General features: G+C 42.9%; 1 non-coding gene across 1 annotated transcript; it reads left to right on the top strand.

Annotated features, from left to right (window-relative positions):
* The first annotated feature begins 25,160 nt into the window (after positions 1–25,160).
* On the top strand, positions 25,161–25,298 carry LOC119926120. The gene has a single exon (XR_005450027.1). It is a non-coding gene; the product is annotated as a small nucleolar RNA SNORA7 (small nucleolar RNA).
* The last annotated feature ends 636 nt before the right edge of the window (positions 25,299–25,934 follow it).

Genomic DNA, 25,934 nt, shown 5'->3' with positions numbered 1-25,934 from the left:
GGTGAGCTCTCAGTAGGGCTTTGAAGGGAGGAAGAGAGCTTGGCGGATGTGCCAAAGGAGGGTATTCCAGGCCAGGGGGAGGACGTGGGCCGGGGTTCGATGGCAGGACAGGCGAGAACGAGGCACAGTGAGGAGGTTAGTGGCAGAGGAGCAGAGGGTGTGGGCTGGGCTGTAGGAGGAAAGAAGAGAGATGAGATAGGAGGAAGCGAGGTGATGGAGAGCCTTGAAGCCAAGAGTGAGGAGTTTGAGTGAGTGGTATGAGAATGCACCCCTTTCTTGAGCACTTTGTGAATACAAATTCAGTTATTATTATTATTATTATTGTTATTATAATTAATTCACCACCGTTTTTTTTATAAAGAACACATTTTTGTAATTCAATATCTTACCATTGGTCTCCCCCTACTAGACTGTGAACCCATTGTTGGGTAAGGGCCATCTCTATATATTGCCAATTTGTACTTTCCAAGGACTTAGTGAATTGCTCTGCACAAAGTAAGCACTCAATACATAAGATTTAGTGAATGAAGTACATGGGCATTGTGACATATTCATCAAGTCAAAAGCACACAAAGTTCATGTATGTAAAAGCCAATAAAATTTAAGGACAATTATAATGAATCAACTTCAGCAAGTACTCTTCTTACTCTCTGACTTGGATGATGATTGTATTTCCTAAGTGCTTAGTACAGTGCTTTGCATACAGTAAGCGCTCAATAAATACGATTGAATGAATGATGATGGTATTTGTTAAACGCTTAGTAAGTGCCAAGCACTGTTCTAAGCACTGGAGAGGATGCAAGGTAATCAGGTTGTCCCACATGGGGCTCATTGTCTTCTTCCCCATTTTACAGATGAGGTCAGATCAGACATACTCCCTGGGACTCCCAGCCTGACAAGAGGCAGAACAGGTATTGAATTCAGTCACAATATGCTTGGCTAGCATCCATTGATAAAATGCGTAAATATAAATTTAACTTTAAAGACACACAGCTGACAAGTGGCAGAGACAGGATTAGAATCCATGATCTCTGACTCCCAATCCCTAGCTCTTTCCACTGAGCCATGCTGCTTCTCAAAACTTGGACAGACTAGGTTCCCAGGGAAGGTCTTGTTTTGTGCTTTAAAAATCAGATATAAGCCCACTGTGGTCAGGGCACATGTTTACCAACTCTGTTATACTGGACTCTCCCAAGCACTAAGAAGAGTGCTCAGCACACAGTAAGTGCTCAATAAATACCATTGATTAATTTGACTTCTGTCAAACAAACAAGAAATTTCAGGGACATGGATCTTCCATAATAAATTCCCTATGCTATTTTATCTTAAATTCCCAGGCAAGATATTGTATTTTATGAAGAGAGTCCATCTTCATTATAAATGTATCAGGAATAAGCATTACTAAGGGCAGAAAATCTGCAAAAATCAAATAATAGCAAGAGTCTCACTTTCTATTACACAGGATGGTATTCTCTTGTCCATCATAAGCATAGTTCTTGAGTTTATAAATGCATTTTTAAAAACTGTATTAAAATTTTTTGGTTCAAAATGGCATATTTTAGGCTCACAAGCCTATCTGGATGATTTTCAATTATAGACATGAAAATACTACATTAACATTCTAAAGAACTCTTCTGAATTGATTTCAAAATCACAGACAGCTTGAGTTTTAGTCACTGAAGAAATCCCTTACGGTGCTGAACATACTAAATTTATGGTTACCGTGAAAACTCCCAATTTCAACTAAGTGGGCTGTCTTTTGTTTCCTGATTCAGAGATATGGTGAAATGAAAATTGCGAGGCATAACTACATATTGTCTTCATCATATATTTCACCTTTACATCTTATATCTATGTTCTTCCTTTCTTCTCTCCCAAAGCCTGTCCTCTTCCTGACTTTCCCGTCACTGAAGCCGGCACTACCATCCTTCCCGTCTCACAAGCCCACAACCTCTGGTCATCTTCGGCTCCGCTCTCTCGTTCACACCACATATCCGGTCCCTCACCAAAACCTGCTGGTCTCACCTCCAGAACATCGCCAAGATCCGCCCTTTCCTCTCCATCCAAAGCGCTACCTTGCTGGTTAAATCTCTCATCCTATCCCAGCTGGATTCCTACATCAGCCTCCTCTCTGATCTCCCATCCTCCTGTTTCTTCCCGCTTCAGTCTATACTTCACTCTGCTGCCTGAATCATTTTTGTACAGAAACACTCTGGGCATGTAACTCCCCTACTCAAAAATTTACAGTGGTTGCCTGTCAACCTTCAGATCAAGCAAAAACTCCTCACTCTCGGTTTCAAAGCTCTCCATCCCCTCGCCTCCTCCTAGCTCACATCCCTTCTCTCATTATACAGCCCAGCCCACACCCTCCGCTCCTCTGCTGCCACTAACCTTCTCACTGTGCCTTCTTCTCACCTGTCCTGCCGTCGACCCCCGGGGTTGGTTTTATTTTCAAAGTTAAATTTATATTTACGCATTTGTTGCTTGCCAAGCATATTGTGACTGAATTCAATACCTGTTTTGCCTCTTGTCAGGCTGGGAGTCCCAGGGAGTATGTCTGATCTGACTGTATTGTATCCACCCCAGAAAATAGCAGTGTTTGGCACACTTGCCAATACGTTGGCACAGTTATTAAGGCATAATAAATACCACAATTATCATTATAACCCCCAAATAATAACAATAAAAATTTAAGAATATTTATTAAGCACTTATTATGTGCTGAGTAACGTTTCTGAAAATTCCAGATCATCATTACTGCTATTGTTATTTAGTATTTCATGCTGATGGATTTTTTTTAATGGAATTTGTTAAGTGCTTACTATGTGCCAGGCACTATAAGAAGCCCTGGGGTAGATTCATTCATTCATTCATTCATTCATTCATTCATTCAATCGTATTTAATGAGCGCTTACTGTGTGCAAAGCACTGTACCAAGTGCTTGGGAAGTACAAGTCTGTAACATATAGAGATGGTCCCTACCCAACAACGGGCTCACAGTCTAGAAAGGGGAGACAAACAACAAAACAAAACATGTAGACAGGTGTCAAAATCGCCAGAACATAAAGAACTAAGGCTATATGCACATCATTAACAAAATAAATAGAACAGTGAATAAGTACAAGTAAAATAGAGTAATAAATCTGTACAAATGTATACAAGTGCTGTGGGGAGGGGATGGAGGTAGGGCAAGGGGGTGATGGGGAGGAAGAGAGGAAAAAGGGGGCTCATTCTGGGGAGGCCTCCTGGAGGAGGTGAGCTCTCAGTAGGGCTTTGAAGGGAGGAAGAGAGCTAGTTTTGCTGATGTGTGGAGGGAGGGCATTCCAGGCCAGGGGAAGGACATGGGCAGGGGGTCAATGGTGGGACAGGCAAGAACGAGGCCCAGTGAGGAGGTTAGCAGCAGAGGAGTGGAGGGTGTGGGCTGTGCTGGAGAAGGAGAGAAGGGAGTTGAGGTAGGAGGGGGCGAGGCAATGGACAGCCTTGAAGCCGAGAGTGAGGAGTTTTTGCTTGATTCGTAGGTTGACAGGCAGCCACTGGAGATTTTTGAGGAGGGGAGTAACATGCCCAGAGTGTTTCTGCACAAAGATAATCCGGGCAGCAGAGTGAAGTATAGACTGAAGTGGGGAGAGACAGGAGGATGGGAGAACAGAAAGGAGATATAAAATAGGTTAGGCACAATCCCTGTCCCACATGGGGCTCACAGCTTTAATCCCTATTTTACAGATGAGGGAATTGAGGCACAGAGATGTGAAGTGAGTTACCGAAGGTCACCCAGCAGATGAGTGGCAGAACCAGAAGTAGAATCCAGGTCCTCTGACTCTCAGACCGGTGCTCTTTCCACCAGGCCATGCTGCTTGACCATTTCAATCGTCTCTTTCAATCCCAAATACAGTGCTTTAAATTTTATCTCACAGGCCTGGGAGTCAGAAGGACCTGGGCTCTAATCCAGGCTCTGCCACTTGTCTTTTGTACCACCTCAGGCCAGTCATTTAATTTCTCTGTGCCTCAGTTACCTCATCTTTAAAATGGGGATTAAAACTGTGAGCCCTGTGTGGGACAGGGACTGTGTCCAACCTGATTAGCTTTTATCAACCCCAGCACTTAGAACAGGGCCTGGCTCATATTAAGCACTTAAGAAATTCCATTAAAAAAAATGAGGTCACAGGTAAAAGGAGACTCAGGCAGGTAGCCAAGTTTTGGTCTTCCAATTTCAAGTTCCAGATGTTACAGACTCTTTGAAAGCTACTGCCTTTTCTCATCACAGGGAACTGCACAATTTACAAGAACCCCAGTGACTAATCTGTAGTAAGTGCTTAATTAGTGTCTTAAGTAATTATAAAAACTGTCCATTCAAGGCAATAGCTTCATGATTTGCTGTTAGTCATGATGACAGAAACCTGCTCAGAACAAAGTCAGATTGTTGGTGGGATCAAGGTCATTGTAACAACAACAACAATAATAACAATAATGATATTATTATAGAAATTGTAAAGCACTTACTATGTGCTAGGCACTGTACTAAGCACTGGGGTTGGTGCAAGCAAATCAAGTTGGACACAGTCCTTGTCCCATGTGGAGTTCACAGTGTCAATCACACAGTATGGGAGGCTCGTATCTCCTCCTGCCTTCAGGACATCTCCATCTGGATGTCTTCCCACCGTCTAAAACTCAAAATGCCCAAGACTGAAATCCTTATCTTCCCTCCCAAACCCTGCCCTCTCCCTGACTTTCCTGTCACTGTAGACGGCACTACCATCCTTCCCATCTCACAAGTCCACAACCTTTGTGTCATCCCGGACTCCACTCTCTCATTAACTCCATACATCCAATCCGTCACCAAAACCTGCTGGTCTCACCTCCACAACATCACCAAGAGCCGCCCTTTCCTCTCCATCCAAACCGCTATATTGCTGGCTCAATCTCTCATCCTATCCCGACTGGATTACTGCATCAGCCTCCTTTCTGATCTCCCATCCTCCTGTCCCTCCCCACTTCAGTCTATACTTCACTCTGCTGCCTGGATTATCTTTGTACAGAAATGCTCTGGGCATGTCACTCCCCTCCTCAACAAGCTCCAGTGGCTGCCTGTCAACCTTTGAATCAAGCAAAAACCCCACACTCTCGGCTTCAAGGCTCTCCATCCCCTCGCCCCCTCCTCCCTCACCTCCCTTCTCTCCTTCTACAGCCCAGCCCGCACCCTCTGCTCCTCTGATGCTGCTAACCTCACTATACCTCATTCTTGCCTGTCCCACTGTAGACCCCCTGTCCATGTCCTTCCCCTGGCCTGGAATGCCCTCCCTCCACACATCTGCCAAGCTAGCTTTCTTCCTCCCTTCAAAGCCCTACTGAGAGCTCACCTCCTCCAAAAGACCTTCCCAGACTGCACCCCCCTTTTTCCTCTCCCCCTTCTCCTCCTCACCTCCCCATGTCCCCACTCTCTCCCTCTGCACTGCCCCCTTCCCTTCCCCACAGCACTTGTATATATTTGTACATATTTATCACTCTATTTGTACATATTTAATACTCTATATTAATGATGTGTATAAAGCTATAATTCTATTTATTCTGACTGTATTGACACTTCTTCACTTGTTTTGTTTTGTTGTCTGTCTCCCCCTTCTAGGCTGTGAGCCCGTTGTTGGGTAGGGACCATCTCTATATGTTGCCGACTTGTATATCCCAACTGCTTAGTACAGAGTTCTGCACACAGTAAGAACTCATTAAATATGATTGAATGAATGAATCTGACAGATGAAGTACCCGAGACACAGAGTAGTGAAGTGATTTGCCCAAGGTCACACAGCAGACGAGTGGAGGAGACAGGATTAGAACCCATGACCTTCCTACTCCCAGGCCCGGTCTCTATCCAAAATAGCCCAGATTCACCAAAGTAGTTTTTGGGCATACTGCTTATAATAACTGTGACATTTGTTAAATGCTGACTATTGACCAAGGAACTCAACCAACTCACCCGTGCTGGACAGCAGCAGCATGGGAGAGAGCGAGAGTGGCGACTCGAGTTTACTGCACGGAAGGAGGCAACAGTGAATCATTCCTGTATTTTTCCTGAGTAAATTCTGTGGAAACACTGCCAGAATGTGTCCGTGGCATCCCTATGGGTTATAGGTGACTCAACCTCATAAGACAACACAAGATAAAAGTTAATCAGGTCCCACTGTCTAATAATAATAATGGCATTTATTAAGCGCTTACTATGTGCAAAGCACTGTTCTAAGCACTAGGAAGTTTACAAGGTGATCAGGTTGTCCCTTGGGGGGCTCACAGTCTTCATCTCCATTTTACAGATGAGGGAACTGAGGCCCAGAGAAGTGAAGTGACTTGCTGAAAGTCACACAGCTGACAAGCGGCAGATCCGGGATTAGAACCCATGACCTCTGACTCCAAAGTCTGGGCTCTTTCCACTCAGCCATGCTGCTTCTCTAACAAACAGGTATCAAATCTCCATTTTGCAGAGGAGGAAACTGAGGCATGGAAAAGTAAAGTCACTAGCTTAAGGTCACACAGCAGGTATGTGGTGGAGCTGGGATTAGAACCCAGGTCTGCCTACAACCAGGCCTGTGCTCTTTCCACTACACCACACTGCTTCTCTACTGTGAAATCAACAAGGGCAGAATTTTACCGTTCCCTGGGATAATGACTTATTACTGGACATGGATGAAATAGGAAAATACAAATAGCATCTCATAGGAAAAGTACACACTATCACATTTAGTAGCAGCTCATTCCTATGTTTACTAAAATGGATTGTCTTAGAAATATTCTACTATTACCATATTCTTATTTTCAAGCAAAATGTGCGTTAGGACACTTAAGAGTGTTTCGAAGGGCCCTACCTTTAAGAGACGCTCTGCCAACTTTGTTCTTGACAAGGTGATATATTCCTGACTGGGCAATAATCAGAAATCCTTCCTGGAAAAGTGTAAGAGAAAATCAGTGTGAAAGTTAAAATGCCCCAAATCCCTGAAGCCCCCATGGGCTAATATTCATGAAGTCACAAATACCTGCAGTAGATAAAAGAGAGCATGCAGGCAATTCATATAAAGCAGTAGCAAACATTCTTTGCTCATCCACTCTCATTCTGAACCTCACCTCATTTGAAAAGACACTGGAAATAAATTTAAATCTCTTCCTCCCCAAATTCAAATTCTCAAGATGCATGAAGGGAACCAGCACCCTTAAACAACAATTTGATTAATTCTTATTTGAAGGTTTTTCACTGCTTCTAAGCAAGGTTTGGATGGTTTAATTTTACCCTCATTTTTTTTAAGGGCTGGTCTACATTAATTGCTTTGGCCTTTAAATCAAAAATTTCATAAATAAAAGTAGCAGAAACAAATGACAGGAGAAGAGAGCATTTTTTCTCATTAGTAATGCTAAGCTTAATAATAGTTGTGTTAACAAACTACAAATAATAATGCTTGACAGATTTCTTTCTCAATATTATAATTTCATAATCCAAAAGACAGTTTACATTCATTCAAATGGAAACTAGATCTTTCCATAGGTTTCTAAAATATGTTTTAATATCTATTTTCATATGCCGAATGGTGATAATATATGTTAAAGTATTTTACAAGACATCAGTTAAAACACTCTCCCCAAAGAAATGAACAAACCCTTTTGTTTATCCACTACATTAGATGGCTTTCTCTGCAGGCATAGATGTGTTGGAGGTCATTTTAAGCTAACTAATAAAAAGGAATATATCCTCACCTACTTCCACTCTTCTTCTGAGTCGATTTAGAAATTCTCCATTTATAAGGGGGAATCAGACATTTGTTCCCATCTATTCCCAAGGATAGTTAAAGGTTCAGCAGCGGGAATATTGCCACTCCTGTGACTAATGGTGGTGGTGCAAACTGGCCTTTTAAGCAGAGATGATCTTAAGGGTGTGATGCAATTAATGCAGGCATCATTTAAAGACATTTGGGAGACCAGCTCCAAATACAAACCTTAGCCAGCAGTCCATAGGGACGATTAACCTTCAGCTGTATAAAGTGACCAACATTCACCCAGAAGGACTGACTCTCTCAGGGCAGCTCACTCTATTAAGCCTCGGACAAGGACCACGGAAGCCAAATGCACCTTTCTTGCCCACGAGGGGCTTACGGTCAAATGAGGAGAGATAGACAGCAACTTATTTGCAAATAATGATTACAGTAGAAAGCACAAGTAGAAAAAGTAGAAAAAAAATCCCAGGATAAACTATTAGAACAAAAAAGAAAGTATATTCAATAATAGAGACACAAAGATAGTATAGATATAGATTATATATGCTATGTATATATAAATATATGTGCTTGATATATTACTATATTATATAATATAATATTATATATAAATATATATATTAATATATTATATATGTTAAATTGTTATATCTGTGTGTTTGTGTGTATACTATATTATAATAGTATATTGAGCCCCCTAAGGGAGAGGGACCATTTCTAATTCCCATCTGGGCATTCTCTTCAGAAATTAGTAATAATAACAATAATAGTTATAATAGTAATAATAATAATCATAATAATATTTTTAAGCTCTTACTATGTAACAAGGACTTTTCTAAGTGCTGGGGTAGGGATAAGGTGAATAGGTTGGACACAGTCCCTGTCCCATATAGTGTTCACAGTAGTACAGTACTTGACACACAGGAAATGCTTAATAAATAGTATTACTATGATTATATATATATATATGTGTATAGCTATACATACACTAGGTATATAACAATAATAATAATAATGATGATGGTTTACGTTAAGTGCTTACTATTTGACAAGCACTGTTCTAAGCGCTGGGGTAGATACAAGGTAACCAGGTTGTTTCACATGGAGCTCACAGTCTTAATCCCCATTTTACAGATGAGGGAACTGAGACCCAGAGAAGTTAAGTGACTTGCCCAAGGTCATACAGCAGACAAGCAGGGGAGCTGGGACTTTCAAGCCGGCTAGATAGATAGATAGACAGACAGGCAGACGGGCAGGTAGAGAGATAATGCTGGATAAATATAAATGCAGAAGTGCTAGGAATGCAACAATTTTGGGTGTTGGAAATTAATCAAGAAAAGCTTCCTGGAGGAGGTGAGATTTTAGGAGCCATTTAAGATAGAGAGGGCTGAGGGCTGGTAGACCTGCCACAGAAGGGAGTTCCAGACAGGGAAAGACTGCAGAAATGGCAAAGGCGATATTTTTCAAATCCACAATCCTCAAAGATGTAGGGATTCACCCACTGTGTGGGTGAACAGATCAACTGCTTCCTGACCAGTTTGGCTGCAATCTTGGCATATAATTTGATTATCTGGGAAGACACATAAAATCCATTGTTGTGTGCCTTCACTGGTAGCCAAATTAATCACAGCATGTTCAGCGCTTAGAACAGTGCTTTGCACTTAGTAAGTGCTTAACAAATACCATCATTATTATTATTATAACCAATCAATAAATCAATGAATTTTATTCATTGTGTGCTTTTGCAATGTAGTAAGTGCTCACGAAGGGACAATATGACAGCGTTGATAGACATGTTACCTGTAATCATCATCATCATCAATGACATTTATTGAGTGCTTACTATGTGCAGACCACTGTACTAAGTACTCAGAAGAGTACAACAGTTGGCTGATATAATTCATTCATTCAATTGTATTTATTGAGCACTGATTGTGTACAGAGCATTGCATTAAGTGCTTGGGAGAGTACAATATGACTATAAAGGTCACATTCCCTGCCCTCAAAAAGCTTACAGTCTAGAAGGAGAGGCAGGCATTAGCAGGGCATAGTGAATAGAACACAGGTCCTGAGTTCTAATCCTAGCTCCATCACTTTTCTGCTCTGTGACCTTAAGCAAGTCACTTCACTTCTCTGTGCCTCAGTTACTTCATCTGAAAAATGGGGAACAAGACTGTGAGCTCTATGCGGGACAGGGACTGCATCCAACCCGATTTGCTTGTATCTACCCCAGCACTTATATCAGTGCCTGACATATAGAAAGTGCTTAACAAATGATATTAGTATTATTAATAATAATAAAATAAATGATTGACATGTATATTACTATTCCATATAGTAATATACATGATGGACATGTATATTACTATTCCATCTTCAACCAGTCACTCCCCACTGGTTCCTTCCCCTCTGCCTTCAAACATGCCCATGTCTCTCCCATCCTAAAAAAACCCTCTCTTGACCCCGCCTCACCTTCTAGTTATCGCCCCATATCCCTCCTACCATTCCTTTCAAAACTCCTTGAACGAGTTGTCTCCACTCACTGCCTAGAATTCCTCAACAACTCTCTCCTCGACCCCCTCCAGTTTGGCTTCTGTCCCCTACATTCCATGGAAACTGCCCTCTCAAAGGTCACCAATGACCTCCTGCTTGCCAAATCCAACAGCTCATACTCTGTCCTAATCCTCCTCGACCTCCCAGCTGCCTTTGACAGTGTGGACCACCCCCTTCTCCTCAACATGCTATCTGACCTTGGCTTCACAAACTCCGTCCTCTCCTGGTTCTCCTCTTATCTCTCCGGTCGTTCTTTCTCAGTCTCTTTTGCAGGCTCCTCCTCCCCCTCCCATCCTCTTACTGTGGGGGTTCCCCAAGGTTCAGTGCTTGGTCCCCTTCTGTTCTCGATCTACATGCACTCCCTTGGTGACCTCATTTGCTCCCACGGCTTCAACTATCATCTCTACGCTGATGACACCCAGATCTACATCTCTGCCCCTGCTCTCTCCCCCTCTCTCCAGGGTCACATCTCCTCCTGCCTTCAGGACATCTCCATCTGGATGTCTGCCCGCCACCCAAAGCTCAACATGTCGAAGACTGAACTCCTTGTCCTCCCTCTCAAACCTTGCCCTCTCCCTGACTTTCCCATCTCTGTTGACAGCACTACCATCCTTCCCGTCTCACAAGCCCGCAACCTTGGTGTCATCCTCGACTCCTCTCTCTCATTCACTGCTCACATCCAAGCCATCACCAAAACCTGCAGGTCTCAGCTCCGCAACATTGCCAAGATCCTCCCTTTCCTCTCCATCCATACCGCTACCCTGCTCGTTCAAGCTCTCATTCTATCCCGTCTGGACTACTGCATCAGCTTTCTCTCTGATCTCCCATCCTCGTGTCTCTCCCCACTTCAATCCATACTTCATGCTGCTGCCTGGATTATCTTTGTCCAGAAATGCTCTGGGCATATTACTCCCCTCCTCAAAAATCTCCAGTGGCTACCAATCAATCTGCGCAACAGGCAGAAACTCCTCACCCTGGGCTTCAAGGCTGTCCATCACCTCGCCCCCTCCTACCTCACCTCCCTTCTCTCCTTCTATAGCCCAGCCCGCACCCTCCGCTCCTCTGCTGCTAATCTCCTCACCGTACCTCGTTCTCGCCTGTCCCGCCATCGACTCCCGGCCCATGTCATCCCAATGGCCTGGAATGCCCTCCCTCTGCCCATCCGCCAAGCTAGCTCTCTTCCTCCCTTCAAGGCCCTACTGAGAGCTCACCTCCTCCAGGGGGCCTTCCCAGACTGAGCCCCTTCCCTCCTCTCCCCCTCGTCCCCCCTCCATCCCCCATCTTACCGCCTTCCCTTCCCCACAGCACCTGTATATATGTATATATGGTTGTACATATTTATTACTCTATTTATTTATTTATTTATTTTACTTGTACATATCTATTCTATTTATTTTATTTTGTTAGTATGTTTGGTTTTGTTCCCTGTCTCCCCCTTTTAGACTGTGAGCCCACTGTTGGGCAGGGACTGTCTCTATATGTTGCCAATTTGTACTTCCCAAGCGCTTAGTACAGTGCTCTGCACACAGTAAGTGCTCAATAAACACGATTGATGATGATATTACTACAGTACGGTGAATGAAATGATCAAATTTAAATGCAAGGGTGACACAGAAGGGAGAGAAAGTAGGGAAAATGAGAGCTCAGTCAGGGAAGGCCTCTTGGCGGAGATGTGATTTTAATATTGTTTTGAGGGTGGGTAGAGTTAGGCTCTGGTAGATATAATAATAATAATAATGACATTTATTAAGCACTTACTATGTGCAAAGATCTGCTCTAAGTGCTGGAGAGGTTACAAGGTGATCAGGCTGTCCCACAGGGGGCTCACAGTCTTACTCCCCATTTTACAGATGAGGTAACTGAGGCACAGAGAAGTGAAATAACTTGCCCAAAGTCACACAGCTGACAATTGGTGGAGCTGGGATTTGAACCCATGACCTCTGACTCCAAAGCCCATGCTCTTTCCACTGAGCCATGCTGCTTCTCTAAGATATGGAGGAGTGGGGGAGTTCCAGACCGGAGACAGGACATGGGTGAGGGGTCAGCAGTGAGAGAGATAAAATCAAGGTATAGTGAGTAGGTTGGAGTTAGAGGAATGAAGTGAGCCAGCTGGGTTGTAGAAGGAAATCAGGGAGGTAAAAATTAGGAGTGGACAAGCTGACTGAGTGCTTTAAAACCAATAGTAAAGAGTTTCTGTTCGGTGTGGAGATGGACGGCAACCACTGGAGGTTCTTCAGAAGTGGAAAAACCTGGACTGAACTGTTTTGGGAAAAATGATCTAGGCAGCAGAGTGAAGTATGGACTGGAGTGGGGAGAGGCGAGAGGCAGGGAGGTCAATCAATCAAAATCAATCAATCATATTTGTTGATTTAGAGGTCAACAAAGAAGCTGATGTAGGAGTCAAGGTGGGACTATTCTATTTATTTCATTTTGTTAATATGTTTTGTTTTGTTTTGTTGTCTGTCTCCCCCTTCTAGACTGTGAGCCTGTTGTTGGGTAGGGACTGTCTCTATATGTTTCCAACTTGTACTTCCCAAGCGCTTAGTACAGTGCTCTGCACACAGTAAGCTCTCAATAAATATGATTGAATGAATGAATGAATGTCTTTGGATCAGTGTAGCAGCAGCATTTTGAATGGAAAGGAAAGGGCAGATTTTAGAGCTCAATAAATTCGACTGAATAGAATAAATGAATGAATGAATTTTAGCAAAGTTACAAAGGTAGGACAATAATGATAATCATAATCACAATCGTAATTCATTCAATCGTATTTATTTTGTGCTTATTGTGTGCAGAGTACTGTACGAAGTGCTTGGGAAAGTACAATACAGCAATAAAGAGGGACAATTCCTGCCCACAACAAGCTCACAGTCCCGGGGGGGCGGGGGAGGAGGGGCAGGGCGGAGACAGACATCAATTCAAGTAATAGACACCAATACAAGTAACAGACATCAATATAGTGATCGTGGTATTTGTTTAGTGTTTATTATGTGCCAAGCACTCTACTAAGCATTGGGGTAGACACAAGATAATCAGGTCCTATGGGGGACTCACAGTCTAAGAAGTAGGGAGAACATGTTATTTAATCCCTATTTTGTAGATGAGAGAACTGAGACACAGAGAAGTTAAGTGATTTGCCCAAAGTTGCATAACAGACAAGTGGCAGAGCCAGGATTATAACTCAGGCCCTCTGCCTCCCGGGCCCATCCGCTTTCATTGGGCCACACTGCTTCTCTGAACATTAGACTGGACAGAATTTATAGACAGAAGGAATTTGTGATTTGATTGAGAGAGTTGTCAAGGACAGTGATCTCCCTAAACTCTCCTCTGGCTCAACATAGTCCCTCCCCAATCCTGCTCCTTCTTTGAGTGTCCCATTTTTCCCAGCAGTATCTGTAGAGGAGATCCCCTGCCTTCTCTCAAATTTCTCCCCCTCCCCCCGTGCACCTGAAAGCATACCTGTGGCACCTTATCAAAGCACTTACCCCTCCCAAACTACGGTCTTCAACTGTTTGCTCTCCAATAGCTCTTCCCCACTGCTTTCAAATATGCCCAAGTCACCCCTTTTCTAAAGAAAACCCTCCCTTGACTCCAGGGCTCCCTCCATTTGTCACCCCATCACCCTCCTACCATTCCTTGCCAAACTTCTTGAGTGAGTTGTCTATACACCGCTGTATCAAATTCCTCTCCAATTCTCTCCTTGACCCCCTCCAATCTGGCTACTGTCACTCCACAGAAACTGCCCTCTCAAAGGTAACCGATGATCTCCTTCTTGCCAAATCCAATGACCTCCACTCCATCCTAATCCTCCTTGACCTCTCAGCTTCAACGCTGTTGATCACCCCTTTGTCCTGGAAACATTATCCAACCTCAACTTCACTGACAGTGCCCTCTCCTATCTTTCTGGCCGCTCATTCTGAGTCTCTTTCATGGGCCCCTCCTCTGCCTCCCACCCCCTAACTGCGGGGGTCTCTCAAGTTTCAGTTCTGAGTCCCCTTCTATTCTCCATCTATACCCACTCCTTTGGAGAACTCATCCACTCACAATGGCTTCAAGTACCAGCTCTTTGTGGATCTCCCTACTCCTCTAGAACATCCAAACATTAGCTAACTCCTTCCGCATCAAGTATAAACTCGAGCTCGTTGTAAGCAGGGAATGTGTCTATTTATTGTTATATTGTACTTTCCCAAGGGCTTAGTCTAGTGCTCTGCAGATAGTAAGAGCTCAATAAATATGATTGAATGAATGAATGAATAACCACTGGCTTCATGGCTCTCCACCAACTATCATTCATTCACTCAATCGTATTTATTGAGCGCTTACTGTGTGCAGAGCACTGTATTAAGCTCTTCGGAAGTACAAATCAGCAACATATAGAGACGGTCCCTACCCAACAGCGGGCTCACAGTCTAGAAGGGGGAGACAGACAACAAAACAAAACATATTAACAAAATAAAATAAATAGAATAGTAAATATGTACAAGTAAAATAGAGTAATAAATATGTACAAACATATATACAGGTGCTGTGGGGAGGGGAAGGAGGTAGGGCGGGGGGATGGGGATGGGGAGGAAGGGGAGAGGAAGGAGGGGGCTCAGTGTGGGAAGGCCTCCTGGAGGAGGTGAGCCCTCAGTAGGGCTTTGAAGGGAAGAAGAGAGCTAGCTTGGTGGATGTGCTGAGGGAGGGCATTCCAGGCCAGGGGGAGGACGGGGGCCGGGGGTCGACAGCGGCACAGGCAAGAACGAGGCACAGTGAGGAGGTTAGTGGCAGAGGAGCGGAGGGTGTGGGCTGGGCTGGAGAAGGATTAGAGGACATTAGAGAAGCAGCATGGCTTAGTGGAAAGAGCACGGGTTTGGGAGTGTTCTATTCCTGGCTCCACTATTTGTTTTCTGTGTGACCTTGGGCAAGTCACTTAGCTTCTCTGTGCCTCAGTTACCTCATCTGTATAATGGGGATTAACAGTGTAATCCCCACATGGGACAACCTGTTAACTTTGTGTCTACCCCAGAGCTTAGAACAGTTCTTGGCACATAAGTGCTTAATAATAATAATAATAATAATAATAATGGTATTTGTTAAGTGCTTACTATGTGTGAAGCAGTGTTCTAAGTGCCGAGGGTTGGGGGGGAAACAAGGTAACCAGGTTGTCCCATGTGGGGCTCACGGTCTTCATCCCCATTTTCCAGATGAGGGAACTGAGGCCCAGAGATGTGAAGTGACTTGCCTAAAGTCACACAACAAAACAAATACCATTATTATTATTATTATTATTCTACAGGGGGAGACAGACACTAAAATAAATTAAAGAAAAGGTCATCAGCTTATCCATCCAATATGTGGGAGGTCTGTCAGTGACCCATCCCAGTTTGATAATAATAATAATAATAATAATAATAATAATAATAATAATAATAATAATAATAATGTTGGTATTTGTTAAGTGCTTACCATGTGCAAAGCACTGTTCGAAGCACTGGGGTAGATACAAGGTCATCAGGTTGTCCCACGTGGGGCTCACAGTCTTCACCCCCATTTTACAGATGAGGAAACAAGGCCAGAGAAGTTAAGTGACTTGCCCCAAGTCACACAGCTGACAAGTGGCGGAGCGGGGATTTGAACTCACGACCTCTGACTCCAAAGCCTGTGATCTTTCCACCGAGCCATGCAGGAATCTCCAAGTTTTATGTATTATGGCCCCTCAGAACAGGGGTACACCTGTAGTCACTAAGAGGTTCTTTCAAGCGCAAGAAGAGTCAGTAGAAATCAATCAGTCAATCATATTTATTGAGCGCTTACTGTGTGCAGAGCACTGTACTAAGCGCTTGGGAAGTACAAGTTGGCAACATATGGAGACCGTCCCTACCCAACTTAGAAGTTGGTTCTTAAAATTTCAAGGCTTTCTAAGAAAAGGTTTCTGACCTACTTCCCAAAGCGCAGCTATCATCAATGCAACCCAAGCACAGGTGATGTTGTATCTCATCCCTAACACACCAAAACTTGAAGTTCTAGTGTTTTGATTTCACATTATATTATCCTAACTCTTCTTTCCATAAACACACTGATATCTGTATTCAAAGCACTAGAGTAGGGTATCGGCAAAGTAGAAGAGAATAGAGGTCTAAAGTATTCATATAGAAAAAGAGTCTAATAAGCAACGTAAAGACAGTGTATTCATTCAATCATAGCTTACTATTTCATATGCATTCTAGATAAAATGTCTATCGTTAGGCAATTGATTTCAAAAACCTGAACAGCAGGCTATACATTACTTTGGATTGAGACCATTTTTACTTTTTTTAAATCAATTTATCATATATTTTGAGTGCTTACTGTGTGCAGAGCACCATACTAAGCGTTTGGAAGGATAGTGTAACAGAGTTGGTAGACACATTTCCTGATTATCATTTATGTGCCCCATCACTTCAGGCACCTAACAGATTATCAAATGATTAAATTAGTTCATGTGAAGAGTATACTAAGGTGTTTGGCGTCTTTCTTCTCATATAACAGGGTTGGTAAGCATGTTCCCTGACTATATGTGCCAGCTCCTAGCAAGCAACCTAATAGATTAGAAAATGATCAGAGTCATTCATTAACTAAACACATTTTTGTCATTTGCTGTGTGATGGACTAGCCAAAGGGGCTATGATTTGACTCAGAAATGACCACGAAGGTTACTCACCAGTTACCATTAAAATGTCACTGATAACTGCAATGGAAAGAGATTACAATTCTGATCATTCATCGAAGAACCCTATTTGTTCTCCAAGTGGCAACGGTTTTACAGATTTGCAAAATTGATATAAATTCTGATTCTGATTCATAGTTACCCTTGACCAGGGATTTTTCTTTGGCCTTCAAAGAAAAAAAAAGTTTCCGAAACTCTGAGATCTCAGCCGGCTGGGAGGCAGGAGGTGATGGATGAAGAGTGTGAGCCCGCTGTTGGGTAGGGACAGTCTCTATATATTGCAAACTTGTATTTCCCAAGCGCTTAGTACAGTGCTCTGCACACAGTAAGCGCTCAATAAATATGATTGAATGAATGAATGAATGAATGATGACGGGGGTTCTGAAACATTTGCTTCGTGGTGGCAGAAGAAGTCCATTTTGGGCAAGTGGGATGCCAACAGCCCTCAACAATGCCAGGCACAGCCAACTTGAGCTCATAAGGGCTTGTTTATACTCCTCTCAGCACTCAGGTACATATGGATGGTCCATTATTTAGTTTGACCACTTAATTGTAAACATTTTTCCATTTGCCGCCTCCATTAGAGTACAAGCTTCATGTGGGCAGGAAATGGGTTACTTTGTTATTCTGTTATTCCTAAGAGCTTAGTAACAGTACACTACACCTAGTATGCACTTAATAAACAGTGTGACTACTCAATAAACACTGTGACTAAATAATTGTGGTATTTGTTGTCTTCTAGACTGTGAGCCTACTGTGGGGTAGGGACTGTCTCTATATGTTGCCAACTTGAACTTCCCAAGAGCTGAGTACAGTGCTCTGCACACAGTAAGTGCTCAATAAATATGATTGATTGATTGATTGATTGATTTGTTAAGTGCTTACTGTGTGCCAGGCACTGTACTAAGCCCTGCGGTGGAAACAAGCAAATCAGGGTGGAAACAGTCCCTGTCCCACATGAGGCTTAAAGTCTTAATCCATATTTTACAAATAAGGTAACTGAGTCACAGAGAAGTTAAGTGACTTGCCCAAGGCAACACAGCAGACAAGTGGTGGAGTCAGAATTAGAACCCATGACCTTAGAGCTCGTGCTCTATCCACTACTCCCTGCTGCTTCCCCTCTACTACATCTACTATTACTACTAGCGTGGCTCAGTGGAAAGAGCCCGGGCTTTGGAGTCAGGGGTCATGGGTTCAAATCCCAGCTCTGCCAATTGTCAGCTGTGTGACTTTGGGCAAGTCACTTCACTTCTCTGGGCCTCAGTTACCTCATCTGTAAAACAGGGATGAAGACTGTGAGCCCCTCATGCTCACCTGACCTGACCCCTCACCTAATAACCTTGTAACCTCCCCAGCACTTAGAACAGTGCTTTGCACATTGTAAGCACTTAATAAATGCCATAATTATTATTATTACTACTACAGTTATTATTGCTACTACATTACTACTATTTCTACCACTTGTCTGCTGTGTGACCTTAGGCAAGACACTTAACTTCTCTGTGCCTCAGTTCCCTCATCTGTAAAATGAGGATTAAGACTGTGAGCCCTATGTGGGACAACCTGATTACCTGATTATCCACCCCAGCATTTAGAACAGTGCTTTGCACATAGTAAGCATTTAATAAGGGCCATCATCATTATTCTTATTATTACTACTACAATTATTATTGCTACTACATTGCTACTATTTCTACCACTTGTTTGCTGTGTGACCTTAGGCAAGTCACTTAACTTCTCTGTGCCTCAGTTCCCTCATCTGTAAAATGAGGATTAAAACTGTGAACCCCCCGTGGGGCAACCTGATCACTTTGTAACCTCCCCAGCGCTTAGAACAGTGTTTTGCACATAGTAAACACTTAACAAATACCATTATTATTATTATAATTACTACTTCTATGACTACTACATTATTATTACTTCTTCTTCTTCTACTGCTATTACTACTACTATTACTAGATGAATGTGTTATCATGAGCTTTATCACGGGACATGCAACATAACTGACTTCCAGTATGATTTTGCCTAAAAACACTAAGTTTCCCTGAACCTAGGGTGTTTCTTGGGGTGTGGGAAAGAAATTTTCACTCTTCCTCTTACTCATAAGTCAATGTGTCCCTTCCTGTTTGGAGAGAGCAGATCTCTGAGAAAGATTGGTGACTTAGCCCCTGGCAATCGGCAGGGAAAGTTATGAAGTTGCAGGATGTCATTCTAATAAATGGATTTCAGTTTACATTTTATCTCATAGGTTCTAAATCTCACTGATAAAGTAATTAGACGCAAGCAGAAAATGTTAAAGTTTCAAAAGAGTTTGGATAAATTCACAGAGAGACTCCCCTCTAGACTGTAAGCTCCCACTGTTGGGTAGGGACTGTCTCTATATGTTGCCAATTTGTACTTCCCAAGCGCTTGGTACAGTGCTCTGCACATAGTAAGCGCTCAATAAATACGATTGATTGATTATGAGCAGGGAATGTGACTGCTTAATTCTGTTGTATTGTACTCTCCCAAGCACTTAGTAAAGTGCTCTCCACATAGTAAATGCTCAGAAGATACCATTAATTAATTGACTGATTGATGAGAGCCCCAAATAGCTACAGGGAAAACTTAAAAAGCTATAGACTGTAAGCCTCTTGTGGGTAGGAAACTTGTGTAACAGCTTAATTTTACTGTACTCTCCCGAGCACTTATTACGGCATTCTGCATCTAGCAAGTGCTCAATAAATACAATTGATGGATTGATTAAAGAGATTTGCAGGAAAGATATTTTCAAATACTTCGGTACCACAAGATGATCATGTCAATCAACATCACCAATGTGATACTAGAGATTTGGGGATTATTTTGGGGAATAAAAACATTCTCCGGGCAAAGAACCTTGCAGAATAATAGAAGAGACAGATAAGACATGCAACAATTATGACTACGATTTTGTCTATAAAACAACTACATGTTGTAGTTCTTCTTGTTGTAGTTCACAGTCTTCTAGACTGTGAGCCCGTTGTTGGGTAGGGACCGTCTCTATATGTTGCCAACTTGTACTTCCCAAGCGCTTAGTACAGTGCTCTGCACACAGTAAGCGCTCAATAAATAAGATTGAATGAATGAATGAACTACATGAGTAGTTGCAAGGAGAGGTAGGGTTGGGGTAATGATTTGGTCTGGAAGAAAGAACAGCAATAATAATAATAATAATGGCATTTATTAAGCGCTTACTATGTGCAGATCACTGTTCTAAGCGCTGGGGAGGTTACAAGGTGATCAGGTTGTCCCATGGGGGGTTCACAGTCTTCATCCCCATTTTACAGATGAGGTAACTGAGGCCCAGAGAAGTTAAGTGACTTCCCCAAAGTCACACAGCTGACAAGTGGTAAGGCTAATCCTGGAAGGCTCCCTGGATGAGGTCTATTTTAATGATGGGATATGGGGAGTCCCAACATTTTATTAAGCTACCTGAAAAATGATACATCCTTCATGGCTTCCTCCCCAGTAGCACTCAAAGATCAGACCTGAGCCAACATGCGTATGTGGGTCTTCAATTATTTATTTTGACTATTCTAGTTGAAAATATTTTTATGTTTGTCTCCCCTTTAGTGTAAGGTCCTCATGGGCAGGGAATGTACCTCTCCTTTAGTCTGTACTACCAAAGTGCCCAGTATGGTACAGTGGCACAAGGGAATGATCAAAAAATTCCAAACATCAGCCCCGTTTTACTTGAGGGCAAGGTGCCATATTGGTCCGTCTGTGGCTATTATCGTCCCATTTTCAGCTGGGAGGCAGCATTGAGGTTTTATTTTACCATATCCTTAAAACGTTTTCTCTTTCCTCCCTGATTTTGGTTTCCCAGTTTCAGTTCTCCATATGGCAGGCGTTTGGATACCCTGCTGTCTTGCCATCCCTCCTGTGAAGACTGCCCCTTTAGACCAATTCGGGCTCTTCTTTCAAGTTCGACCCCTCACAATCAATCAATCAATTGTATTTATTGAGAGCTTACTGTGTGCAGAGCACTGTACTAAGCGCTTGGGAAGTACAAGTTGGCAACATATAGAGATGGTCCCTACCCAACAGTGGGCTCACAGTCTAGAAGACAGTGGGCTCACAGCTTGAGCACCCATCATGGCCTCTGAAAAATGTGGTCTGGGGCCGTGCTCTGCTCGGCTTCTCCCTTGACCGTTTATGTCCAGTGCTCCGGCCCAGCAGAATTTGCCTAAATTCTTGGAGGTTCATCAACCACGTTCACACGATAGGGTTAAGCAGTGCCAGCTTAATTCCCAAGAGAGCTGTGAAGTTGCATGCATTGCCGTTCACGAGTCACACTAAGAACTTAGGGGAAAGTATATAAGGAAATTTTATTTTAAATCCACATACTCAACCTACCTAATATACCTCATACCTAATATCTAAGTTCTCTAGATTCAGCTCCCTATGGGCTATTAAAACTATTTTGTCTTTTATGGAGCATCAATAATGACAACAATGAGGAGCAGCATGGCCTAGTGGCAAGACCACGGGCTTGGGAGTCCAAGGATGTGGGTTCTAATTCTGACTCCACCACTTGTCTGCTTTGTGACTTTGGTCATGTCTTTTCACTTCTCTGGGCCTCAGTTACCTCATATGTAAAATGAGGATTAAGGCTCTGAGCCTCGTGTGGGACAGGGACTGTGTCCAACCTGATTATCTTGTATCTACCCCAGTGCTTAGAACAGTGCTTGCCACGTGGTAAATACTTAACAAATGCCATTATTATTATGGGTCCCTGTATATGCATTTTTTATGCCCAAGTGAGAATATCTTATGAAATGGGCCAAGAAATGGTTACCAATATCTCTTCCTTCTGATTGCTCTGATGTTCTGCCTTTGAAAATCATTTTAAGTTTAATCTTTCCAAAGACTTAAGTAGAAGCCACCGGCATCTTGGCTATCCCTCATTATGTCTTCATTTCTCTGCACTTTTATTCTATTCTTCTTCTTTGGAGTGAAGGATTCTTTTCAGTCATACACCGCTAGGAATTTACAGAAGGCTTAGACTACCTTATTGAAACAAATGAACATTATAACAAGAGTAACAATAATAATTGTGGTATCTGTTCAGTGCTTTCTATGTATTAAGCACTGTTCTAAGCACTGGGGTAGATACAGTGCAATCGAATTGGCAATAATAAGAATAATGATAATAATAATAATAATGTTGGTATTTCTTATGCTAACTGTGTGAAAAGCACTGTTCTAAGTGCTGGGGGATACAAGATGATCAGGTTGTCCCACGTGGGGCTCACAGTCTTAATCCCCATTTTACAGATGAGGTAACTGAGGCACAGAGAAGTGATTTGCCCAAGGTCACACAGAGAAGAAGCGTGGCTCAGTGGAAAGAGCCCAGGCTTTGGAGCCAGAGGTCATGGGTTCAAATCCTGCTCCACCAATTGTCAGCTGTGTGACTTTGGGCAAGTCACTTAACTTCTCTGGGCCTCAGTTACCTCATCTGTAAAATGGGGATTAAGACTGTGAGCCCCCCATGGGACAACCAGATCACCTTGTAACCTCCCCAGCGCTTAGAACAGTGCTTTGCACAAAGTAAATGCTTAATAAATGCCATTATTATTATTATTATTAGCAGACAAGTGGTGGAGCTGGGATTAGAACCCATGACCTCTTACTCCCAAGTCCATGCTCTTTCCACTGAGCCACGCCCAGTTGGGGATCACAGTCATCATGATATCCCAGACATATTTTAACCATTACTCAAAATGGAGAAAAATCCAGTAGAAACAACTACTTCTTCCAGAATGCTGTTAGAATAGTCCTTTTATAACCATCATGAAAGTTTTCTTCCCTTGGGAGGGGGGATGATTTATTTGCAGTGAGAGCAAGATATTAAAAAGCCACATTTTGTCCACCAGTGGCTATCCCAAGCAATATTTCCAACAAAAATCTGTCTCATAAATCCTAAAGAGATGAACCATTTGCCCTAAATTGCTCTGGTTTTTTAAATAGCTATTTTTCCTCCTCATTCATTTTCCTTTTTTCAGGTGTTAGAATATATTCTTATTCAACATTAGTATAATAAAAATAACAATCATAATAATTACTGCATTTGCTAAATGCTTACCTTGTGTCAAGCACTGCTCTAAACACTGGGGTATATGCACGATAATCAGGCCAGGCACAATCCCTGTCCCACATGGGGCTATCAGTCTAAGTATTAATTCATTTATTCAATCATATTTATTGAGTGCTTATTATGTACAGAGCACTGTACTAAGCACTTCGGAGAATACAACAATACAACGATAAATGGACAAATTCTCTGCCCACAGCAAGCTTACAGTCTAGAATTATGTCTGAAATGCAAAAACAACAACAACAAAAAATCCCACCAAAATAATATGAAGTGAAGGATAGAGCATGAGTCAGAAGGGCTTGGATTCTAATCCCTACTCCACCACATGTCTGTTGTGTGACCTTGGGCAAGTCATTAAACTTCTCTGTGCCTCAGCTACCTCATCTGTAAAGTGGAGATAAGAGTGTGAGCCCCATGTGGGACAGGGATTGTATCCAACCTGATTAACTATCTACCCAGTGCTTAGCATTTGGCACATTGTAAGCACTTAACAGGTACCATAATTATTCATTGTTATTATTATTACTATCATTATCATTATTATTATGTCATTTTTCTTCTAGACACCAAATGAAATTAAAGTCCCCAGCCCTCTGTAGACATGAGCACATTTCTTTTTGGAGCTTTCATATATAATAAAATGATGCTTACTGACAACGGATGGTAAACAACAAGCACAATAATCTTGCTCAATCTCCTGGCCTCTTGCAGAATAAAAAACTTCCTCCATGGTAACAAAATAAAACAGCTCCGGTGTGTTGCCAGTCAAGGCAGAACACAAGGAAAGGGTAATCAGTAAATGGCTGGGCTGTGGGATCAGTGCCCTTTTAAGTGCAGGCTGCAAGCAGCCTGTGACTTGTGGAAGTAGCATGGTGTAGTGGGAGTCATGGGTTCTAATCCCAGCTCCCCCACATGTCTGCTGTCTGACCTTGGGCAAGTCACTTTACTTCTCTGAGCCTCAGTTACCTCATCTGTAAAATGGGAATTAAGAGTACGAGTCCCACATGCGACAAAGTGATCACCTTGTATCCCCCCCAGCGCTTAGAACAGTGCTTTGCACATAGTAAGCGCTTAACAAATGCCATCATTAATCCCAGCACTGCCACTTGTCTGCTGGGTGACCTTGGGGAAGTCACTTCACTTCCCTGGGTCTCAGTTACCTCATGTAAAATGTGGATTGAGACTGTGAGCCCTGTGTGGGACAGGGACTGTGTCCAATCAGATTTGCTTATATCCATCCCAGCGCTTAGGACAGTGCCTGGCACATAGTAAGTGTTTAACAAATACCATGATTATGATTATTATGATTATTATGTACTCTTAGTGACTTTATGCATTCCTAGTGACTTCAGATCTCAAAGAGCAAAGAAACCACCTCCCTTCCCCTGGCACCCGTGGCTGTGGGTGGTCCACGGACAGTTGAAGGCCCTTGGCAGATGGGCCAGCCGGTGGCTTTCATTCATTCATTCACTCATTCATTCATTCATTCATTCCTTCAACCATATTTATTGAGTGCTTCCTGTGTTAAGCACTTGGGAGACTACAATACAACAATAAACAGATACATTCCCTGCTCACAACAAGCCTCCAGTCTAGAGGGGGAGACAGACATTAATAGAAATTAATAAACTGTGGAGCCCTGTAAGCCCCATGGGTGAAGGGAAGTTTGTGAAGCCTCATGATCTTTCTCTTATCTACTCCAATTCCTAGTGCAACACTTGGCACATAGTTCGTGCTTAATGAATACCATCATTATTATTGAATTTTAATTTGTTCTGAACTTAAGTGGGCCATGATCAATTAATGATGATGATGATGGCATTTGTTAAGCACTTACTATGTACCAAGCACTGTTCTAAGCCCTGGGGTAGATCCAAGGTAATCAGGTTGTCCCACGTGGGGCTCACAATCTTAATCCCCATTTTACAGATGAGGTAACTGAGGCACAGAGCAGTGAAATGACTTGCCCAAAGTCACACAGCAGACGAGTGACAGAGTTGGGATTAGAACCCACAACTAATGGTATTTATTGAGTGCTTACTGTGTGCAGCCCCTCTCAGTATCACATCTGGAGAGTTTCCAGTCCTCTACCAGTCTCGACTATGGGAGGGAGAGTCAAGCAGAGGCCTACCTATTCCATTTCTAGCGTGACCAGTGGCTAGCGAGTGGAAGGCGATCTGCTACAAGTCAAAACTCCCCTGTGCTGGGCAGCAGCGGCCTGGGACAGAGTCGGGGGGGAGACTCGAGTTTACCGTGTGGAAGGAGGTGATGGTAAACCACCGCTATATTTTTACCAAGAAAACTCTCTGGATCCACTCCCAGAATGAATGCAGATGGAGAGCGGGGTGTTCTTGGAAAGATGTGTCTGTGGTGTCGCTATGGGTCGGGAAATGACTCGGTAGCATAAGACAAGACAATCAATCAATCAATCAATCGCATTTATTGAGCACTTACTGTGTGCAGAACACTGTACTAAGCGCTTGGGAAGTACAAGTTGACAAGACTGGGTGCAGAGCACTGTGCTAAGTGCTTGGAAAGTAGAATACGACAGAGTTGGTCAACACTTTCCTTGCATATGAGCAGCTCACAGTCCCAAGTGGGGAGGTGAGGAAGAAATAAATAGGAGTTTGGAGTATGGAATTCAGGCTGATCATCGGGAAAATGAGGGATAGTCCCACCAGGGTCACCAGGTTGTGGAGCAGGAAGAAAGCGAAGAAGAGGGGCTTCAGCTGAGAGGTTTCTGGGAAGGCTTGTGGGATGAACTCTGTCACCAGGGAACTTTTTTATGGTATTTGTTAAGCACTTACTATGTGTTAATCTCTGT

The sequence above is a fragment of the Tachyglossus aculeatus genome, chromosome 3 (genome assembly GCF_015852505.1).
Source record: "Tachyglossus aculeatus isolate mTacAcu1 chromosome 3, mTacAcu1.pri, whole genome shotgun sequence".
Taxonomy (NCBI): Eukaryota; Metazoa; Chordata; class Mammalia; order Monotremata; family Tachyglossidae; genus Tachyglossus; species Tachyglossus aculeatus.
Note: the sequence above shows the minus strand (reverse complement) of the source record. Positions and strands in the feature narration are given on the sequence as shown.